The sequence below is a fragment of the Hesperophylax consimilis genome, chromosome 5 (genome assembly GCF_061612785.1).
Source record: "Hesperophylax consimilis isolate HC1 chromosome 5, BYU_Hcon_1.0, whole genome shotgun sequence".
In the NCBI taxonomy this organism is placed as follows: Eukaryota; Metazoa; Arthropoda; class Insecta; order Trichoptera; family Limnephilidae; genus Hesperophylax; species Hesperophylax consimilis.
In genome coordinates this window covers 39630189-39655192 of record NC_142840.1, presented here as the reverse complement: position 1 = coordinate 39655192, position 25004 = coordinate 39630189, and positions in this window count along the sequence as shown.

Below are 25004 nucleotides of genomic sequence, written 5' to 3'. Positions count from 1 at the left end.
CCACCCAACCCTGCATAGTTGGATTGCGGACTTTCTGAGCGGAAGAACAATTCAAACCGTGGTTGACGGCTCTTCTTCCTCACCGCACCAAATCAATGCGGGGGTGCCACAAGGATCTGTGCTGTCTCCGACGCTGTTTTTATTGCACATCAACGATCTCGTTGAATGTGCACCAATTCACTGCTACGCTGATGACAGCGCCGTTCACGAGGGTTATCTTTTTGACAGGCCCCCTTCCACCTATGATGTCCAAACAGCTCGGGAAGTTTTGAAGCGAAAAATTGACCACCATCTAGAGATGGTTCGTGCCTGGGGTAAGGCCAACTTGGTCAGTTTCAACGTCTCAAAAACCCAAGCGTGTCTGATTTCGGCAAAGAGGGAGATCAATGACTGTCTGGTGCAATTTGATGGGAGCACTCTCCCCAATAAAGACTCCATTGAAATGCTTGGAGTTACTATATCAGACCAGCTCAAGTATCGGGGATCCATAGAAGCCCGAGTAAATCAGGCCTCCAAAAAGTTGGGCGTCTTGTACAGGGCTAGGAGATTCTTCAACAGTGACCAGCTGCTGACCCTGTACAAGTCTCAAGTCCGCCCAACTATTGAATTTGGGAGCCACCTTTGGGCTGGTGCCCCAAAATACTTGATAAACCTGCTTGAGTCTGTGCAAAGGAGAGCGATCCGTCTGATTGACAATCCGTTGTTAACAGACCGATTGCCTTCTCTAATGCATAGACGCAATGTAGGCATGCTGTGTCTGTTCTACAGGTATTTCAATGGAGCCTGCTCCAAGGAGCTAGCAGCATTGATTCCTGATGCACCGGTGCACGTGCGCGAAACTCGACGGACACGAACTGAACACCTGTTCACGGTTGACGTTGGCTTCATGAGAACGGGCCGTTTTTACGACTCGTTTTTATGTAAGTCGGCTCGTATGTGGAACGAGCTACCGGCATCTGTTTTTCCTCCCTCCTATAATCCGAGCCTCTTCAAGGCCCGCATTAACAAATCCCTTCCTACAGCCCCTACCTTACTCCGCCTCACAACGCCGCCCAACCGGGTGGTGACATAGTTCCCCTGTCTGTGCACTGCACAGGCAGGGACACTCTTGTGAGGTGTCACATAAAAAAAAAAAAAAAAAAAAAAAAATACCTGTCAAAAATGTTCCGAACCAACACTTTCAGACGAGTCTATTTTTGTGTGCGTAACCTGCAAGGAGACATTCCATCTGCAATGTGGAGGTGTGACGGAAAGTACCTACCGTCGACTCTCTAAGGAGCGGCGTGCCCTCATAAAATGTAAACAATGCATTTGTGTCACACCGACTGTCAAACCCAGTGGCAGTTCACTTATTGATAGTGAACTACTCGCCAAACTACTCGAACAAAACACGCAAATTCTTGCCACTCTAGCGGGGATGAGCAAGCAATATGAGGACATTCTTCTTCGCGTCCACGAGCTTGAGGACACTAATAACAAGCTTGAGAAAAAGAACACCGGCCTCGAAGCAAGAATTGAAGTATTAGAAAACCAAATGGAGCAAATAGACAGGCTAAATAGGTCTAAAAACGCTGAAATCAGGGGGATCCCGGAAAATAATGGGGAAAACTTAAATAACCTCATATTCAACATCCAAAAAACTACTAATTCAAACGTGGAAATGAACAGGATTGACGCAGCTTACCGCATCTCCCAAAAAATACCTAAAGACCAATGTAGGCCCATAATCATATCATTTAAAACCAGTATTGACCGTGATGTTTTCCTGTCAGACATAAAAAAGTTCAACAAACAAGCTAACAATAGAGAGGAAAAACTCAACACCACCCTCGTCAGAATTGCAGGACCTCGCTCTCACATATACGTCTCGGAACACCTGACGTTTCGTGCGAAACACTTGTGGTTCCTTGCACGTAAGGCTACACGGGAAAAATTATATAAATTCGCCTGGACCCGTGGAGGGCAAGTGTACGTCCGTAGAGATATTGGAACACCAGTCATTATTATCAATGACAAAAACAAACACATCTTATCTCACACACCCAATAACTTGTAAAAGAACTGTAACTATTGTATTTATGTTGATAAAATATTTTTTACTTTACTCAAAATTCATTAACATCACTATTTTAACTATTAATCTCAACCTATTATATGAAACAGAAGGGCACAGGTATATGGTTACAGGGGAATTTAAATTATTTAATTTGTATTTCTCTAGTTTTCTTTTATCTCTTTACCCAAACACTACATTTAGTTTTAGCAGTAACCAATATAAATCATGTACTATGTATCTTCAATTCATAGTTACACTATATACCTGCTATAATTATGTAAAATACTTACAACAACTAAATCCCTATAACACCTGTGTACTTTACATGCTTATGTTTATGTTTTATTTTCTCTATATACTTATGTTCTATATGCTTTATATGCTTATGCTTTATATGCTCGTGATATATACTCGCAACAACTATATGCATACTCTGATACTTATGCCAATGTTATGCATACTTTTCACGCTTATGTTAAATATCCGCAACAACCAAATCCATATATCACTGGTATACTTTATATGCTTATGTTTTATTTTCTTTATATGCTTATGTTTTTTAATCTCTTTAAGCTCATGTTTTATTTTCTCTTTATGCTTATATTTTATATTATTTATATGCTTATGTTATGTATTATTTATATGCTCATGTTATACATTCGCAACAGATATAAGTACACTTTATTCACTAATAGACACGATACCGATATAATTATAATAACGGAGCGTAATTCTTTTAATTTAATTCTTCATAGTTTTGGCAAGCTTATGGATGTATGTGCTATCAATTGCTCTAAATGAATTAAAATTAATTTTAAATGGATGATTTTATAGCTAGCCAAATAGAAAATTTCTACAAAATCCATGAATACGAATGTGCAAGCACAGAGACATGTAATGAATTTTTCCCACACAAATTTAACGGTTTATTCATATTACACCAAAATATTCGTAGTATGTTTCAAAATTTTGATGAATTTATTATTAAAATCAATAATCTAATATTACAACCAGACTGTATAATATTAACAGAGACATTTACAAATTATGAGTCACCAGCTTTTCAACTTCCTAACTATACATACATCCCAACTAAAATAAATATCAATAAAAATAGTGGAATCGCAATATTCGTTCACACCAAATTCAGTATTGTCACGACTTTAGAACACCCAATATTACTGACTAACTGTATTCAAATCGAAATTAAACTCGATAAATATATTTACCACATAATTGCCATTTACAGAACACACGAATCAAATATTTCACATTTTATAACTCAACTGAAAAATATATTACTACCGCTTAAAAATAAAACCTGTTTTATCGCGGGTGATTTTAATATTAACATTAACGAAAAATCAGAAAATATTTTCAAAAATGAGTTCCTAAATTGTATGACTGAATTAGATTTTAAATCATGCATAAATAAAAATACTAGAGAAATGCACGGACAAAAATCGTCTTGCTTAGATCATATTTGGATAAACATAAAATTACAAAACCTATATAAAATCAAAACAATGATTTGGCAAACGAATATTACTGACCACCACACTTGCTTATTATTGTATGATAATGAAATAAAATCACAAATTAAGGCTCCAATTACTATTAAAAAAACCACAAATATTGCCACTTTAGAGAAAAAATTGAAAGCAGAAACTTGGTGTACGATACTACAATCTAACGATGTCGAACAATGCTCAAATATGTTTGAAAAACAAATTATGGATCATATTGAAACCTCCACAACAGAGGTCTCATTATACACGAATTCAAAATTCAGACGTATAAAACCTTGGATCACTTGTGGCCTAATAAAATCTATCAGAGAAAAAGAAAGGCTATATAAAAATACAATTAAAAATCCACACGATGAAAATGCTAAGATAGTTCTCAAAAAATATAGAAATAAATTAACAGCTTTAATTAAAAAAAGTAAAGACGACTACTTTAAAAAAATAATCTCTACTTCAGAAAACAATCTAAAAGTTATTTGGAAAACGGTAAATTATGCAATTGAAAATAAGAAAAAAAATAATTCTATAAAATATTTAAAACATGAAAATAATATCATAGATGTATCCAAAGACCCAAAACTAACAGCAAACATTTTTAATTCTTATTTCTCTAAAGTAGGAAACAATCTCGCTGATAAAATCACTAAATCTGTACACACACCAAAAACTATAACAACTAATACCCAAAAACAAAATGCACTATCCACTTTTAAAAAAACTACCGAAACTGAAATACAACTTGTAATAGAAAGCATGAAAGACGGATCCTCTCCAGGTTTTGACCACATTTCTGTGAAAATTCTTAAAGAAATGAAAATGTATCTACTGAAACCACTAAACCACCTTATCAATCTCAGTCTGACTAAAGGAATATTCCCAACAAATTATAAAAAATCTATAATATCCCCTATCTTTAAAACCGGCGACCCGCAAAATGTTTCAAATTATCGACCGATATCACTAATATCGAATATAGCAAAAATATTTGAAAAGATTGTGAAAAAAAGGGTTGTTGATTTTCTAGAAAACAATAAAATATTACATTCCAATCAATTCGGATTCTTAAAAACAAAAAGCACACAAGATGCAATAGCAAATGTAACATCATTTATATACTCTGCACTTGACGAAGGAAATAAATGCGCAGGAATATTCATAGACCTAAGAAAAGCATTCGATAGTATCTCACACGCAAAGCTTATCAAAAAACTGAAATTAAATAACATCAATGATAAAGCCGTCCAATGGATAGAAAGTTATTTGAACAATCGTGCACAATTTGTTAAAATAAATGACCAAACTAGCGACCAAGAAACATCAAATTTTGGTATCCCACAGGGCACCGTGCTTGGACCAATATTGTTCATTTTGTATGTAAACGACATATTTATTCAACCATTGCATGGCCAAATTATCTCTTACGCTGATGATACAGTCCTTATAATAAAAGAAAAAACTTGGGAAAAAATTAATCTAAAAGCTACAGAAGACATAAATAATCTAAAAATATGGTTTGACAATAACCTCTTGTCGTTAAATAGTGATAAAACATATGTCATTCCTTTCGAAATTAACACTAACATTGTACCTCCAAATCTTCAAATATTCTTACATAATCATTCTCTCGCACAACACGATACTAATCACTGCCAACAAAAATGTTCACTTCTGAAAATAGCGGATAAAATTACATATCTTGGAATAATCATAGATAAAAACCTAAAATGGAAAGATCACATCGACCATACAATAAAAAGAGTTAGGAAGTTAATTCATATATTCTTACGAATACGAAACTTCTTATCAACGAAAAACCTATACTCAATATACTACGCATTAGTACAGTCTATTCTTCAGTATGCCATTATCAGTTGGGGAGCAGCTTACAAAACTAATCTGACCCCCATAGAAATTGTTCAAAAACTAATAATAAAAATTATACTAAAAAAACCTCCAGACTTCCCAACTGACAGCATATTCGAAGAATTCAAAGTTCCAACATTTAAAAACTTATTTATAAAAAATTCAATTATACAAATTATAAAAGAAAAAGATAAATACGCATTCATAACTGAAAATCGTACTAGACTTAAACATGTATTTGTGTGCCCCAAATTAAACACTTCTTTTGCACAACACCATTATACTCACCAAGGAAAATTCTTTTTCAATAACCTACCAATAGAAATCAGAAGCATTAGGAACAAAATTCAATTGTTGAACTCCATCAAAAAGTATTTTAGGGAATGTCACACTAAAAATCTTACTTGTTTTTCTTCTTACTGAATACATACCTATATGTTTACATATTTTAGTTAACGGGTCTGATTGCCATGTGTCTTATTACCTACACATACATATATATTGAAATACATGATTATAGTAAATAGTAATTGTAATTATATGAAATGTATTAACTGTATTAACTGCATTGTATTAACTGTACACGTGACTTTATTTGTACATAATATGTGAAATGTTAACTCTTCTTCCATCCACAAGCTAAGGCTTTTAATGGAAGACCAGTAAAATTATAATATGTTATGTTGTTTATTGCATTAAATAAAAAAAATAATAAAAAAAAAAATATATAAGAAAACTACATTAAAAAGACTACTTCAATGCGTGGAATTCAACAAAGTTGTGGTATAGATTACGCTTAATTCTATAAATGGAGTCAGTATATATGTCAACAGTACCCTCAAACTTGTTGCCCAGATCATGCTTCCTATTGGTTAGGGGGTGTGTCTGATAGTTGGTTGTGTATGTATTGTAGAAGAATGTTTCATTTTGTCTTATGTTCCTAGTCTGTACTAATAGTGGTGACGATCGCAGGGCTGTCAATTAAGTTTTTGGTGACTTTGTGTAATACAACCGGGTCTGACATATTTTTTTTTTCAGGCAGCGTTAATAGACACAATTGAATCATCAAATTGTAATTAACGTAACTCTAATTAATAATGAATGTATTCAAACGGAATTATGAGCTAAGAAATTTGTGCTGAAATTGTTCTGTATTGGATTGAAATTGGAGTGAACTTTATACAAAGGGGATCAATGAGGTGACTATTGAAATATAGGTTCTAATATAATCAAAGGACTCAAAATCAGATAAAGTTCTACAATGGAAGCCAAGCATTTTTATAAAATGACAACAAGCATGATGACATATATTATGATGGATATTGATATTATTCAATGTTTAAATTTTGTTTTAATGTCATTAGTGCAGCTCAGTATGCGTGTGATTCAACGAGTTCGTACAATAAACGGGGACATGATTAGTTTTTCGTTTTAAAAACTCAATTAGGTAACTACAGAATGCGTAATATATTCAGGGCCGATTTTGTTTGGCCGCCATTTTGATTTGAATGGTACTTGTCAGTTGGCATTTGACAGTCGTAGAGTGGTCGATAACAATTTATTATGGAGCATCTAACGCCGCAACAACATGTTGAAATTATTAAAAGATTTTATGTAAATAATGTTGAATTTTGAACTCGGGAAAAATTACGTGACTGACGATATAATATCATGTCGAAGTTGTGATATTGTTTCTCCCCTACGATACCCTGATTTGACTCCTTCCGATTTCTTCCTATGGGTACTGGAAGGAAAAAGTGTTCACCAATAAACCAACTACAACCTCGATGCTTAAGATAATATGCCAGAGGCGGCCAATTGACCGACATCATATTTTATACATAATGCTAAAGACGATATAATCAATTAGTTAAATAAAAATTATAAAATTTATTTCATTCAAAAGTTATTAAGCAAAAACATCGACCTGGAACATAAAACGCACCCTGTACATACCTACATTAATTTTAATCTTCTTGTCCGTTTTCCGTTTTGAAATTAGTTTTATAGATTATCTCTTAGTGAATTCTTCATATTTTTGTTTTCAAATAAATTGTAAATAATGTTTCCTAGTGGGGCAATATCGAATTATTGTGTTGCTCGAAAAACAATTTTGTAAAATCAATGTGAACAATTATCGAAACTATAAAAAATACCAGATAAAAGTTTATGGCGAAAAACGAATGTATTATCAGACAAACAAATTGGTCGATAAAATGGAATTTTTGAAAAAAGTACTCAATGTTCACATTCGCGTAGAACTTCGTGGTTGTATTACTGCGATGGCTTTGTTGTGGCATGTTATAGCAAATATATATCTCGAAGTGCGCCAGTAAATTTTATTCGATGAATTTGTGTCATGTTAAACTATTTTTGTAATATTTTATACCTTACCACTTACACCACGGGCAGAAATCACAACAATCAATATATTTTTTAACGTAAATATGTATGTTAGTCCTAAATCTCTAGTTTAGGCCATAGTTGTAAGTCATTAAAGGGCTATTTTGTACAAACCCTCTCGGTCATAAAAATATGTATAGTTTTGAGTTACTAGTTAAAGTTAAAATTGTTAATCACTAGACATTAATCTAAGTTATAAGTCACTAGCTATTAAAACTTAGTTATAAGCCATAAGTAATAAATTATAAGTCTAAGTCATAGAAATACATTAAATGTATAAACTAACTGGATAAGCGCCCTTGAGGTGATTTTCTCACGAAAACGTGATTATAATTGACAATTTAAAAACAATATAAAGAAGAAAGAAAAACCGCCATTTAGAATTGAAACGTTGCTTGAAATGGTTTTAACTGTGTTTGGTGACCAGATCTGAATAGTCGGGTACTCTCCCATTTTACTATTCCCCATCTTGTTCCCCTTCGCACTACCTTCAGCCTCACAACTTTCCCCAAATTGGGGATGCCATAGTCTAACCGGATCCAGACGGTTGGGATTCTTATGCGGTATTCACAAAAAAATATACATATATAATAATTAATGTAAAAGAATAACATTATTCTTTAAAATGCGTAAATTTACCAAACTTTAAATTAATAAAGAATTCATTAAAAAAGGTTTATTAAATTTTAAATATCCCACTCCAACGGATTTACAAAGAATCTGAAACTCCTTCAAACATTTTGTACAGTAGAAGGTTCTACTGGGAAATCCAGATTTACAATGGGAATACATTTGGTTGTTTTTCCGAAAAGTAAAAATGAAAGCTGAAATCATTTTTTGAGTTTTTAAATCAAGAATTAAACGAAGAAAAATTGCTTTTTTCGGTATAGGTGGATGTGGGCAGTACACCCACTGACTTACCTGGTAGAAAAATAAGCGCCTTTTGTTTTGCCTTTAACGAGGCCGTAAGGAGTACGTACAAATGTATATCAAAAGAGGGTGACTTATTGATGATAAAAAATATTTTTATATGGCTTTGATGGTTTAGGTATGTAGAGCTAATGAACGAAGAAAGGAATTTAAGGAGAATATATGACGATAACGTAAATAATACGAGGAACAAAATTACAGAAAAAAATACAAAGAAAATTAATTTGTGGTCTTGAAAATTTATTTCTATTATTAATATTATATTTATTTAGCCGTGTTTGGTGACCAAATCTGAATAGCCAGGCACTTCCCCACCTTTATCTTCCCCTCCCCACTTTTTTTTTTTTTAAATATTAACTCCACACAGGAGGCCCTGAAGAAAATAATTTCCCTCAGGGCCTATGTCATCTTTGAGGATGCTGTGTGGAGGGTCTTTTTGTGGAGAGGAAGGAGTGAACATGGGTCTTGAAGAGTCCCATGTTGTAGGAGGGAGGAAACACAGAGGCCGGCAGCTCATTCCACAGCCGAGCTGTTGAACTTAAGAACGAATCGTAGAAGCGACCCGTTCTCATGTGACAAATGTCAACCGTGTACAAATGTTGGGCGCGCGTTTGGCGTGTATCCCGACTACGCACCGGTGCCGAAGGGATCAATGACGCTAGTTCCTCAGAGCATCTTCCATTGTAATACCGATAGAACAAGGACAGCATACCTACCTGACGCCTGTGCTCTAAAGATTGCAGTCCGTTTGTTAAGATTGGGAAATCTATCAAACGGACCGCCCGTTTCTGCACAGAGTCAAGGGTTTTTTTCAGGTATTTTGGGGCTCCGGACCAGAGATGGCTGCCAAATTCGACAGTAGGGCGCACTTGCGATTTGTACAGGGTCAGCAGTTGTGTACTATTAAAGTATCTGCGGGCCCTGTACAGTACGCCCAGCTTCTGAGAGGCCAACTTTACTCTTGCTTTGATGGAGCCCCCGTACCTGAGCTGGTCACTTATAGTTTCACCTAGCATATCAATAGAAAGCTTGTTCGGAAGATTGCTTCCGTTGAAGGGGAATAAATTATCATTTGGATCACATTTAGACGTAATCAGACAGGATTGGGTCTTTGAAACATTAAATTCGACGAGATTATTTTTACCCCAGGAGGAAATACTCTCGAGATAACCGTCCAATCTCTGCTTCAAAGCCCTCCAAGCCGTTGGAGTTTGTGTGCCCTTTGGGGACTTGTCAAACAAAAAGCTATCATCCGCGTAGCAATGAATCGGTGCATATGTCAAAAGGTCATTGATGTGCAACAAAAACAAAGTCGGAGACAGAACCGATCCCTGTGGGACGCCAGCATTTACTATCAGCCACTACCATCAGTCTTACACTATACCCCATTTGGGGATGACATAATCTCACTAGCTACAGACGGTTGAAAACAGTTGGGACTATTATCGCTTGTCTGAATTCTTCAAACAATCAGTTCTAATTTTTGAATGACACTTTAATTCAAAATCAACCTGAGTTCCAGAATTCACTAAGTCAGTGTTATACAGCATAGACACAACTCAAAATTATTATTTTGATAAATTTGGTAACTGAAAGAGACGACGCGTTTGTTTCAAACGTTTCAAGTTTCAGTTGTTTCGGAGAATTAGAACAATTCATCAAATTTCAATGTTCATTTTCAAGTTCTGTGAATGATTTTTTCAAGTTCTGTTTTTATTTCAGTTTTGTCAAGCAACTAGCCTAGAATGATATAATAACAGAACTTGAATACGACTTTCACAGAACCCGAAAATGAACTTTGAAAATTGATGAATGGTTCAAATTCTCCGAAACAACCCGTCCTTAGTTTCTTTTGGTTTTCAAATGTAGTTCTGAAATCGGGATGTTCTTACAAAAAATAAGTTTTTTGTCATCAACAATTTTCAATGTTTTGTAAATGTATGTTTTGCTAAAATCAGCTCATAATCAAACTTCGAATACTTTTAGTTCCAATTTTAAAATACAACAAACATCTTCATTGGCAAATCGACAAAATTATCGTTTGATGTAATTGATGTTTTTAAAGCTTTGCTCGGAATTCTGCCGATTTCATAATCAATCGTATAAATTGTGGGGAAATTTATTCCAGGCTTTAGGGCCTGACATTCCGAAAGCACACTCACCGGACTTAGTGTCTGGTGTGCTTTGGTTCATTCAACCTTTCGATAGCTTAAGATAGCGCTTTAAAGTGTAGAGAATAAAATAAAATAAAAATTCTTTGTCTCTACCAGCCGTACAAAAATACGAAAACATTTATAATTTTAATATTATCATCATGAGTCATCAGTATTGTTTGAGTATTCATGATAAAAAGGAAAACTACTAAATTGTATAAGCATAAAATAAAATAAAGATATTTTATTATTTGAGCTGTTCGGATGCATGAAAATAACACAATTCGAAAAAAAGTAGTTTTTAATTTTTATTTAAAAAATGAAAAAAAATACCAGTGCCAAATGTACGGTAAGAATATTGAAAGTAAAGTTAATGTTAGTTCAAAAACGACATCATTTTTCATACACGATTAATCATCTGGATCCTCGTGAATTACAAAAGTTGTAATCGATCGATAACATGACAAACCATGAAATAATAACATTTTCAGGTAAACAATAGCATGTGCATTATGATTTTATTTTATTTTATTTATTTATAAATCATTAACGCCCTATCGGGCTTTTACAGAGGAAATTGACAATTTATGTATGTAAGTGTAACATAATACATGGATAATAGCATAACTGTATATAAAATTTAAAAAAAAAACAATGCTAATACTAAGATTAACATCAAATACAAATAATAACACCTAATATTGTAAATAAAGCAAAATATAAAGTAAGTACTCGTATGTACATTGTAAATTCGTATATGCATAAAATTATTCATGTTTGTTGCAAACCAGTAAGACTGAAAACAGGAAAATAATTTACTCGTAAGGTAAATAAAAAATAAATATATATAATATACTGATATGTATTATAAAACAAATGTTTAAAAAAGAAGAAAAATAATGTATGTTGTATCTATAGAAAAAAAACTAATAAGTAATAGCAAAATACCAACGCCGTAATTAATATCAAATTTAAATAATAGTACTTAAAATGGTAAAGTAAATCAAAGTATAATATGTATATCAAGTATGACCGATGACCGTTAATGCATACAGTCATTAATATGCGTCTAAAAAAAATAACAAATTAACTAAGGAGTATGTGAGTTAAACGTTGGAAGGTATAGAGACAAGCCTTTTTTTTAGAATCAAAAGGCAATCAAAGTTGTAGTGTGTAAATCGTGTTAATTGAAAACACATTAAACAATTCAGAAATGCACCAAAATCTGATCGCGGTCATATTTTCCTGACTAGAAATGTTTCGGTTATTGTTTTCGTCTTAAGAAAACGCGGATCTGTTATACTGTCATCACTGTCAAAAGAATTTGAAAAATGTTTGCAATCACTTTATCCGTTAATTTTGATGACACAAAACTTGCCATCTTGCATCACTTACCATTCTTTATTTGAAACAGTATGTCGGATACAATTGATTGCATATCTCAAATCGTCCGTTAAAACAGTGCTACCACTACGAGAGTGAAAGAAGGCATCAGAAAACGCCGTTTGTACTAAAAAAACATTTTTGAAAAAATATTAGTTAATACGGTCTAGACCCGAGCAGTTCATTTATGTTTTTATGGTGGTTAATTTTTGGGGAATTATGCCGTGTTCCGCTACCTTCTTCTATAGCCAACGTTTCGAACAGTATTACAGATCGACACTGCAATGCTGTCCGAAACGTTGGCTTAATATGGAGGTAGCGCAACACGGTATAGTGCCCCAAAAACACCACCATAATATTTTTGGCCGCGAAAAATCCAAAATCATATTTTTTTTTTTTTCAAATTATCAGTTACCTATGTGATTATGTTTTGAAAAATCCAAATGGTCACGTTTTTAATTTATCAATATATTTTAATATTCCATTATACTAGAAAGTAGGTCAATAAAACTAGAAACGAACGTAATTCCTCTTAACGTTTCAGAGGTAATCTGCTATTCAAAACGATTTAACCAATATATCAGTTTTGCACAGAATTCTAATCTCCAAACAATGCTTTAGAACGGAATTTTGGAAGCGAATCTACCCTCCGCAATATTCACAAGTGATCCGGATGCGCGCCCTTAGCATTGAATCAGCGGCAGCCAGTTTCATTCGAACCTTCGTGCGGTAAGCGTCGGCAAGCGACGCCTCTTCGTCCGCGTCGGGCGTCGTTATTCAAACTTTCTGTTTCAGAAGTTTTCCCTTCGCGAATTGATGTAATTTTACCTTGTTCAAACATGATTAACTTTATTAAAAGTGTGTTTTAAGTGATTTGTAGAATGTAAACAAAGTGCAAAACTATTTGAAAGTGACTTTTAGTGAATACATTGAACTCCACTGTTAACAAGTTATAAGAACTTTTCGATTGCATTAATATTGCTAGGATTATGCCATCATACGTGTAAGAAAATGATTTTATTCCAAGTAAGTACTTAATCGGTTATTTATATATGTTAAATATTTCGATATTAATAACAAATTGAAAACTAAGATAGTTTTATTTTACTATAAATCAATTCTTCTAAAACTTTATCTGACCTTTTTATTGGTATGTAGTAAACATGGGCATATGCCTAGCTTGGTTGTCTAAATATTTTTAATAACTGTAATAATTGATGCACTGAATAAATAAAAAAATATGTAATTTGGGTAATATCATGATTTTTATATATAAATTTATTATTAAAAAAAAATTTTTTTTAAATTATTGTCGATAAAAGTCAACCTTAAATTCCTCAGAAATTATTTGCTTTTTTTTCCAAACCAGCAGCTACCGAAAAGATTACTTTGATTTTTCGTTCGCATGTTTGACTTTAAATATTTTTTCTACATGGAGAAAATCTTCACGCTTTTTTTTCTTGTAAACGCAAAATATTTCGACAGAATCACTGGATAGCATTTTGAACATCGAAATACTCTCAAATAGTAAGAATATTTTTGCATTTATTATCCCTAAAAGATGATATTAAACGATTTGCTCGGAAAACGTTGCATTTTTGTTTGAGGCAAAAATGAAATTAGTTTTAACGCCGCTTTAATCAGTTTTATATAGATTGTAGATAAATTTTAGTATTTTTGTTTGTTTGATTTCTTAAAAAATGTAATATGTATGAACCTCACCTTTATTAGAATAATAATGTAAATATACGATTAATTTAATAATGACAATTATAAAAAAAATCGTTCTAACTATAAATTTTTGTTACCATTGTAAGCCTCACTTATTCCCGAAAATCTCTTTACCAGCAATAAACTAAAACAATTACGCTATTTGCGGAAAATTTACTTTCCGTCCAAATTTACACGTATTTATTTATTTTTAACCGGAACAATGTGGAATTATTAATACTTGTTAGAATTATGAGCAGTTTAGAATGTTATAGAAAATAACAGGAGAAAAATAGGAGCCAACTGATTTGGACAGAAATGTAGAAATCCAACATTTGGTGGGAAAAACAACTTTAGTTTAATCCACATATTTATAGCGTCGCTGAATTCCGAATTTTATTAGCGCTATATATAACCATACTCTCTAAATCCGTTATATTATCGCTCTGAGGAATACGAGATGATATACGAAACCGTTAAAATGTCAAGAAATGAGTGATTCATAATATAAATTGAGTTTTATATTCATCATCAAGTTTTATTTCATTTAAAATGTGTTAGTGTATTAAGGTTATCTATTTATACATATATATAGATATTAATATTTCTTTGTTTGTATGTCAAAACTACTGGACCGATATTGCTGAAAATTTTAAAGATTTTTATGTTTAGTGCCAGGAGTGTTCACAGATTTTTTTTTTATTGATTTCACACAGGAGGCCCTGAGTAAAATAATTTCCCTCAAGGCCTATATTATCTTAGGGGATGCTATGAGAAGGGTTTTTTTTAAGAAACGAATAAGAAGACGTTCTGGGAAGGAAAAAGGTATAGAAGTCAGTTGGTCCAGGAGTGACGGACGTATGAATCCATCCCTCCAGTTTCCTCAACCAGTCTCTCTAGATCCGGCCCGCTACTCAGTATGTGGGCAGACCCATCAGCCGCATGGATAAACCTCACTTCATGAACCCGGACAGCGCTGCTAAGTCACTAAACTAAGTGAACCACTTGGCGTGACCTATGGCAGAGGTGTTGGTTGTTCAATAAATGGTTTCCGTGGTGGCGGTACCCGTACCTTCTTCCAAAATTGAAGTGATTAAAATTATTATAGAATTTGGAGACACCCGAGGTACACTAAAAGCATTTTCTCTGCACTGGAATGAGATTTTTTTTTATATTAACTCCACACAGGAGGCCCTGAAGAAAATAATTTCCCTCAGGGCCTATGTCATCTTTGGGGATGCTGTGTGGAGGGTCTTTTTGTGGAGAGGAAGGAGTGAACATGGGTCTTGAAGAGTCCCATGTTGTAGGAGGGAGTAAACACAGAGGCCGGCAGTTCGTTCCACAGCCGAGCTGTTGAACTTAAGAACGAATCGTAGAAGCGACCCGTTTTCGTGTGACAAATGTCAACCGTATACAAATGTTGGGCGCGCGTTTGGCGTGTATCCCGACTACGCACCGGTGCCGAAGGGATCAATGACGCTAGTTCCTCAGAGCATTTTCCATTGTAATACCGATAGAACAAGGACAGCATACCTACCTGACGCCTGTGCTTTAAAGATTGCAGTCCGTTTGTTAAGATTGGGGAATATACGATTTGTTGGAAAACTAATCGGGTTAGTATAAACTAATCAAAAACATTGTGTTTGTAATCGGAGACCTGTGATTTCGGAGGAAAGGATCTTAGCTGCTCGTCCACGAAGGTCGTCTTCTAGTGAAGGTAGTGGGGAGAGGAGGGAGATGGAGAAGAGGAAGGTGGGTCTGGTTATTCAGATCTGGTCACAAAACACGGCCAAAACCATTTCTAAGTAATATATTACAAAAATAATTTCCCCGCAATTACAAAAATCACAGTAATCAGAATATCTTGATCGTTGGTTGACTAAATGATTGAATATAATATACTTTTTTGCGTGCACAGTGAGAAATCAATGCTTATATTGTGATCACTTACAATTATTGAGTGGTATAATAACACATGCATTATTGGATTTGACGTATCTGATTCATAATTACAACATAACATATTCAATTTCTCAAATGGATAACGCTCAAAATTTGACAGATGTCATTAATAATCATTAAGGACGGGTTGTTTCGGAGAATTTGCACAATTCGTCAAATTTCAACGTTCATTTTCGGGTTCTGTGAAAGTCCTATTCAAGTTCTGTAATTATATCATTGTAGGCTAATTGCTTGACAAAACTGAAATAAAAACAGAACTTGAAAAAATCTTTCACAGAACTTGAAAATGAACGTTGAAATTTGATGAATTGTTCAAATTCTCCGAAACAACCCGTCCTAAGAGTTTGGGGGCAAACATGATTGAACGCGCGTTAAGTATTTTTTTCCAAACCATGCCATCAATTTTATGATGAATCGATATAATACCATATTATGGTCACGATATTTCGCGAAAAGCTGACTTATTCGCTTGAAATAAATTTGATGACGTTATTCGAAATGAAACCGAAACTCAGGTAAACCGCAATGCCTTCATTCAGAAGGTTTACAATCAAAACTAGATAACTTAAGCTTTACTGTGTACTACATATCGAGAAAGTTTTTATTTAATTTCTTTATCATTCTTTGTACCCTGAATTTGAGACTTTTGACATCATCTGATGTACATCATAGGGTGCACTTTTTGTTTGTTTTTGTTGTTGTTGATATTTGTTTATTTAATGTTTTAAACAGAGATGATATTTGGATATATATGATTTGAGATTTTCACGGTCAAAATGATGATTTCTATTGGAGTATTATCTCTTTCTTAGTCAACGTTTTGGACAGCATTACAATATTTACAATCATCCCTGATGTTCTGCCCAGATGATGGACACTGTAGCGCTGTCCAAAACGTTGGCTAAAGAAGGAGGTAGCCCAGCACGACACAATACCCTAAAAATAAACAACTATGGGAGTTGATATTTATTTTGTAATGTTCTGTTCAATTCATGAAAATAACCAAATATTTCAAACGCAAAGATCGAATGAACACGAAAAAAGTTTGATTAGAATACATGTCGCTAAAGTAAATGGTAGAAAAGATCATTGACGAAGAAATCCGAGGAAGACGATGGCGAGAATAAATGATTCAAATTACTGCGAAGTCTTGTAATATCAAGGCTCTGAATAACAGATAACTACGTGAGTGGCCAAAATAGAATTGTGTAGCCTTCCATTCTCTCTGTCTGCCTTTGCGGGGAAATGGTTAGTTCACTCACCAAGATTCTTAAGGAAATTGTTACATGGTGTGGAGTTCTTGCCTAGCTTTGCAAAGTGCTCTTGAGGTAATATTTTACGAAAGCGGTTCTGTGAAAATTATGACAGTTTATTTTTCCAGTTTCACTTTATAACACGCCAACTAGAATCGGATAAAACCATTGCTTTATCAAGCCGGTAAGAAATATACTAACTTAGCTGTCTTTAGGGACCTCTCATTATAATATCTGAAACTAGTTAAATTGGTGTGTGTAAAGTAGTTTTTTCTTTTACGTTAATTGAAGAGAACCATCTATGCAAATAATTGAGCTAAAAAAATTAGTGAAATTAAAGCGTTTTACATAAAATAAATGCTTCAATAATGCGATAATATCATGCTGAGGTTATAATATTGTATCAAAAGAGTGTAGGTTTGTAATTTAGTTCTAAGATGATTATTAATTATTTAGCATTTTATTAAGCAACCAAACGGACTTCAATATTATTTTCAAATAAAAACTTATCTTTACAAGACAAGGTTTTTATACAAAGCACAAAAGATAACAGATTGTTATAAACAATAATTAGTAGCCTGAAACAAATTTTAAATTTAAAAATTTTTTGATGTATATTTTTTCTCGGAAGGTTTTATTTCAATTTATATTGGTGTTTCAGGCTAAAATTTTTTTTTAGTAATAATTTGTTGGACTACAATATCATTTAATTTGAAATTGTAAATATGCGAAAATTTTTTTTAAGTTGGTAGTTTTAATACTAATAATGGGTAGGTGATAGCGGCGGTTTTTCAAATTACAAAGTTGAGTAAGTTTTGAAGCAAATAAATATTGAATTATCGAAGAAAGCAAACACTTTGTGGCTTGACATTTGTACAAAATAAAAAAGATTTTTGTTTTAAACAACTTTATTTTATTATATATGTTGACCGGTTTCGGTTGTTTTCAACCTTCTTCAGGACAATAAATATATAAACTTTATTGTTCTGAAGAAGGTTGGGAACAACCGAAACCGGTTGACGTATATAATAAAATTAAGTGGTTTAAAACAAAAAATCTTTTTCATTTTGTATTTTTTTAAATAAATATTAGATTTTCAATTGCCACCAGGAAAGAAAGAAGAGGGAGAAGTAACTATTTTTCGGTTAATTGTGTTTTTTTTAAATTTTTTTTTTGAATTATATTAATATTTATTAGATAATTATCATCATAATGGTACATTAAGATTTTTTTTCAATTATGACTAGGTATAAACCTTGAAATGACACTCTTTGAATAGTTCAAATAAAGTTTTAGTAAAAATCTCATTGATTTAATCTTATTCTTTTGTACTTTTTAAACAAACGCAACAATCGATAGTGCTCTAAATGCCGCAAAAATCTTATCAAAATTTCACAGATTCATTTTAGTTTGTCTGATGTGACTCCAGGAAATTCTCGTACCGGTGTTGGGCATAGCATTCCAAAATTGAGGAATGTTGTAAATTTGCATAACGTCAGAGAGGCCAGGGTTGGTTGTGAGAGTGAAGATATTTGTAAAATACCTTCCTACTCATGTCTGGTTATAAAATATAGATGGAGTATTTCCGGGAACATTGCGATGCTAAATAATCCCCCAATGGCTGATATTGATATTATTTTCCACCCTAGTATGAAGTGAACGTAAACTTTGTTACAGTGGTATAATGATTATGTTTTGGGTTGTTATTCCGTGTTGCGCTGCATCGCTCTTTAGTCAATATTTTGGACAGCGTTACAGTGTCCATCATCAGAGCAGATCACTAGATTGTGGTGAAATGTGTGTTAATGTATGAAAAGTACCGGATTTCAAGCTTAGCTTCGTCTAAATCGGTTTTTGTGAATTTCAATTGGCTTAGTAATAAGGCGTGTTCGATTCGTTTCGTGTCTTTCTGGGAATCAGGAATAAATATAACGACGTGTTAACACAAAAAAATATGCTGTTGGCCGTGAAAACTCACAGAATATCTTATATTTTAGAGGGTTTAAATTCTTTAAATGATGATTTAAATATGAAGAATACAAAGGTTTTCCAACAGCTGAAACCGATGGGCTATGGCATGAAAAATAGGAAGTTTTAGTTGCATAAAAAATGTCTGATTATTTAATTTTTCCCAGAAAATTCATAGGAAATATCTAACTTATCGAACATTTTAATGAAAGGCAACATGGTGCCTGTCTTAATTTTTGCCAATTAAATAAACTTATTTTTATAAGCCCAATATTTAAGATAGAAATAACTAATAAGCTCGATTACACCCGAGAGTTTTTTCAAATTCGGATCACATAAACAATTTGCCTGTTTTATAGTAATGACAATAAAAATAATTTAAAAAGTTCTCGCGATGTTTTACTCGCTCGTGATTTTTCTGAGTAATCATGACTTTATGAACTCCTTCGGTTAGTACTTGTTTTTACGACAACTCCAAAAATCTTAGTGATTGCTTCTATTTTCTTGTGGGTGGTCAAAGCACATAAAAGTAATATGTTATTTTCTTAGTAGGCGTGATAATAAGTAGTTTTACACCTTTTTGACCTCTAACGAACAGAAATGGTAAATTTTTTTAACACGTTGGCAGGTTAAATTGTTGAGACTAGGTAATGGGTAATGGTAAATAATAGTTTGTTACATTTTTCTTGCAATTAAATATCAATGTATATATGGTCACCCTACATGTTTACAACATTATTCTGTAATGAATAGGCTGATAGGTACGAGTACCATGTAGGTATCCAATCCGTAGAAACATCAATGTAACAATATTTTTATCAATATATAATCTTTGTACTTTTTATTATTATTTTGTAAAATTATTAACCTCAACATAGGCTTGTCCTAGTGAGGTTAAAAATTCTAACTTAACCCTTTCAGCCCCAGTGTTAATTCAAAGAAGAGCCATGTTTTCGTTTTCTTATAGTTTGTAGTCTTTTCTGTGGCGTCTATTTTTTCCGCTCGGTTGAAATCCTTATTCCCGCCACAACAACAATAAATATTTTGACATCTGCTGATTGTGAGTTTCATCGAATTTCTGCCGTCATTGATTACTTAATTTAGGGTGAGATATCAATATTTTATACTCGAATTACAAACATTTTAACGCATTAAGATGTGTTCTATAAGAATAACATCAGTTCAATTCACTGATCACAGTCATTTCCCAGAATATTGTAAATGAATTTCAATGTTCATTTAAATTAACACTGGTAGTGATGGACATGTTTTCGACTAGTATGGCGAATTTTTAAAGATTTATTATCCTAGATTATTTCTTTATTTATGAATGAATTTCAGTTAAAATGTTATTTTTTTGTACCTTAGAGATTATCACTACATTGTCAATGTGCATTTTTGACATTAAACATTTATTTGTATTAATTTTGGGTTATGTTTATTTTACGTTACTATTTAAAAAATACCCTCTTATGCCCAATTTTAATCCAAATTAACATAGAAAAATTTATAAAAAAAAAAAAAAAATTAAATGCCAAAAATTTTCAAATAATAATCTGAGGTATTAATTATCAAGCATTACATATTTTATATGTGTGGAAAAAATAATGCGGATGTGAAAGGGTTAAAAAAAGATACAATGTAAAGGAAAGATAAATAAATAAATGGCTGATTTCTGAGATCGAAAAAAATTTTTTTTTATTTTTACGTAGCTTTTGCAATTTACTGAGGAGTTGGTGATATTCAATATTGAAACATTGTACCTGTATCTATTTTTGGAATTTAATTACCGCACAAGAGTCCCAACTGCTCCTGACTGTCCGGAGCCAGTAGGACTACGGCATTCCCGATTGGAATATGTTACTATACTAAAGCGATACAGTGTTCTTAAGGTGATTTTTCACAATAACGGGGCTATGTAAATCATCCGATGGAGTGGAGGAGGGAGTGAAATGGAAAAGAAGTAGATTGGAAAGTTGGTACCTACCTGAATATTCATATGAAGTCACGGAATATGGCTAAAGCCATTTAAAACTACGTTTAGATTGATATTGGTTGTCTTTCACAGGGCGATTATGAGAGTGTTCTATCACGTTAGAACGAGACGCAAAAATAATGCATACTATTTTATGTCAATAAAGTGTTAAAAAAACACATGAATAAGTTAATTTTTTTCCGCAGTGAGTTACATAAGTTCGTAGAACTGATAAATACGATGTTCTATGGAGTTAAAAGTAATTTTATTTTATAATGCCTAAGTCAATAGTTAATATTTTGTCTATATTATTATGTTAAATGTCTTTGAGTTTAGTTATGACAGAAGTTTAAATGGGATGTGTTTGACTTTTTTATGAAACGCAGAAAATCGAAAAATGTACCCATATTGTTTTTTTTTTACTGTTGTGTGGCAATAAAGCTCTACATTTTTTTTAAATATGCTCATTTTATGCGGTAATTCTCATCTATCCAAAACATCGTGACAAAATGAAGTGCTTAATGTAGAGTTGACAAAATATCTATTAATGATGGCGACAGAGGTGGCAAGCTTTTGAGGTTAGTTCATTCAGAAAATGATCCTAAAGTGCATGTGGTGGTGATGATAATTAAAGCTCGTAAAAATTTTTGTAAAGATGGGTGACGCGAATGCTGAATGCATAGACATAATATGAATATTAGTAGACCTGCCCTAAGTGATTAAAAGCGTATTATACCCACTCCCCATACCGGTTCCATTGGAGCCGGCTGTGCTCGCGTATGGCCTCAAGTGAAATTTGAAAACGTGACGTCATCATTCTTGTGCGAACTATGGTCGAGGCATCATCGGTTCATTTTACGAAATAACATGGCAAAATGTTGACTTGTACTATGAAAACTTGTAAAAATAGATGTGAAAAAGAGAATAAACCCAATTGTCGTATTACATTCCATATATAAGCATTATTTTACTTTATTTTAAGCATATTCACATCGTATAATATGAATCAGTTGTTACTATCACATCGAGAAACGTCTGGACGCGAAACACAAAGCTGGTTGGTTGCTGGGAAGTAAATTATGAACATTTATAAAAGTGTCTTAACTAAATACTTAAACGAAATATTCGACTCTGAAAGTAGAACCGAATTTTTTTGCCGAATTTGGACTTCGCAAATTTGTTCATAACGTGGCGAGTAATTTGCGCTCCCATGTAAAAATGTCTATTCATTCAAAAGCAGATTTTACTTTTAAGAAGTAAATGGTGATATTATAATGCGAGATGCCTATTTACTGTCAGATTGATTTATTGACGAATCACAGTCAGCTTCACTCCCTTCGTTCTTCAACAATTGATTTTACCCCTCGCCATTATCTTCTCGTCTATTAATTCCTATGTCTGTGGCTGAATGTAAAAAGAACCATATGAAATTTAAATTAAGTGGCTCGACTTAAAACTTAACTTTATTTATTTAAAAAGTATGTTTGTATCGACTCGTGACCTCTGAAGACTTGAATGCATTTGAACTTGAACCAAACAAAGTTTAAAGAGCAATCTGTTTACAGTGTAAGTTAGGAGATAGTTAGAAGTCAAACGTCAAAGAAGTTAAAGTCTGTTCCATCTGTAGGCTATATGGCTTTAGTTTCTTGGTAAGCTCCAGGCTTTTTTCTTGTTTCTTTGGGAAAGGAAAGAACCATCATGAATGTCCAATAAACAACTACAAATACAACATTTGTAAAAAAAGTTTCTATAATCATTAGAATAAAGTAACATTCTTTTAAATACCACTTCATAGTATATATTTTTAATATACAAAACCAACAGGTTTCCGTTCAATCTGAATCGAGGTAATATAAAAACATATTGTTTTATATATATGTTTTTCATTACGTTATAATATATGTTTTTATGGTTCCATGATAACTCAACACAGTGACGATTCAACACACCTTTAAAAAGTGATAAAATCATAAGAAACTATGAAAAAAAAATTAAACCTAATCTAACCTAACCTAACCTACTTAACCCAGTTAATAAAGTTTTTGTTTCATCACACTCTATGACTTTATATAACTTTTTAAAGATGTGATGAATTATCATTGTAATGGTTTATCCGGTCACCATTTTTATATAACCCTAATGAAGGTTCAAGATAAACCGAAAGAGGTTGATTTTATGTATTGAAAATATATCCAATAAAGTGGTATTAAAAACCAAGTTATTTTATTCTAATTATTATAATTATGTTTATCCACAAAATGTTTGCTACATGTGAAAAATTAAAATTTATTATTATTATTTGGACCGTTTGACGTATTTACGCCATATTATGAAAAACAACGCATGTAAAAAAATGGCTGACATCCAATTGGTTTTCAATCCCCCAATTCAACAGATTGACCTCTTGAGATATTTATCTGCTTTCACTATTATCTAAATATTATCTACTTGCAGTAATGAGATTTCAGTTAAGAGTTTGTATGTGAAGAGTTTGGGAAATCGTGCATAAAGATACCCAATGATAGTGAATATTATTTATTGTTATCGACTTTAACTTGGAGAACTTCGTTTTTATTTTAACTAAATTATTTTGTGAAAAATACTTCTTCAGTAGTTCGTGGCATCCATTTAATTTAAATAAAATAAAAAACTTTATATACACCACTACTTCATCAAAATGAAACATAAAATATATATATATATTTTTTTTTAATTTCCATCATAATGTTTATTCTGACGAAGAAACCACTGTTTTTGATACACGCTGATTCTTTTGATTAAATGGTGTACAAAGTTATTCATTTGATATTATTGTAGAAAGCAATCCCTTTTTAAAAGCAATCAGTATTTACTTGTACCCTGATTATGTTTGAGCAAAGCGAAATCGGTGGGTAGATAAATTAATTAAAAAACTCGTGGTTTTACACAATTTATTTTGAAGCAACCACTTTGTGGTTTGACATAATGAAGAAACAAAAAGAGTTACTTTAAAATGAATTTTATATGTATAAGTATTTTTATGAAAATATGGATTATTAAAGGCGCCTTTTTTGCTGTTAAAATTCTGACTTTCGAATTTTGCAATGTCACTCCAGCCTATAGTTCAGGTTACAAAATTGAACAATTCGGTCGGATTAATTTTTTACCCTGAAAATGCTTGTGCTAAGCGAAACCAGTTGGTCCTAAAAAATTAAATAAATATAATTTCGTGGTTATAAACAAACTAATAGTTTTATTTTATTTTATAAACAAAATTTTTAAAACAAGTTCTGTTGTGTTATATTTATTAAGCGCAACAACTGTTTTGCCTTCCAATGGCATTATACAGTGTAAATACATTTAATGGATTTTGTAAAAAAATAATAATAATAATTGGATGACTTGTATAGCGCCGTTTTTGTGCAAAATCACCTCAAGGGCGCTGTACAAACTTATAATACATTTCTACAGTGATCTATATTATAACTTAACTATTCATGGAGATAATATACAGTGCAATACTTACCTGGTAGGTCACTTGAGATTAACATTATCCAATTGTTTATTAGCGAAATTTAGATACAGGATGTAGGACATAATTGGAAAATTGGATATAACTGGACTTTCTCTTAGGAATGGTATATTTAATTTAAGGGTACGACAGCTTAAAAAGGTAAGTTTTTAGTTTAGACCTGAATTCTGTTGGACTTGTTATGGATCTTGTTCCGGAGGGAGTTTATTCCAAGCCTTCGGCCCAGATACTCCGAAAGCGCGATCACCAAACTTAGTATTTGGCTTGTGCTTAGGTTCTATCAGTCTGCCTACAGCTGAAAAAAATGATGA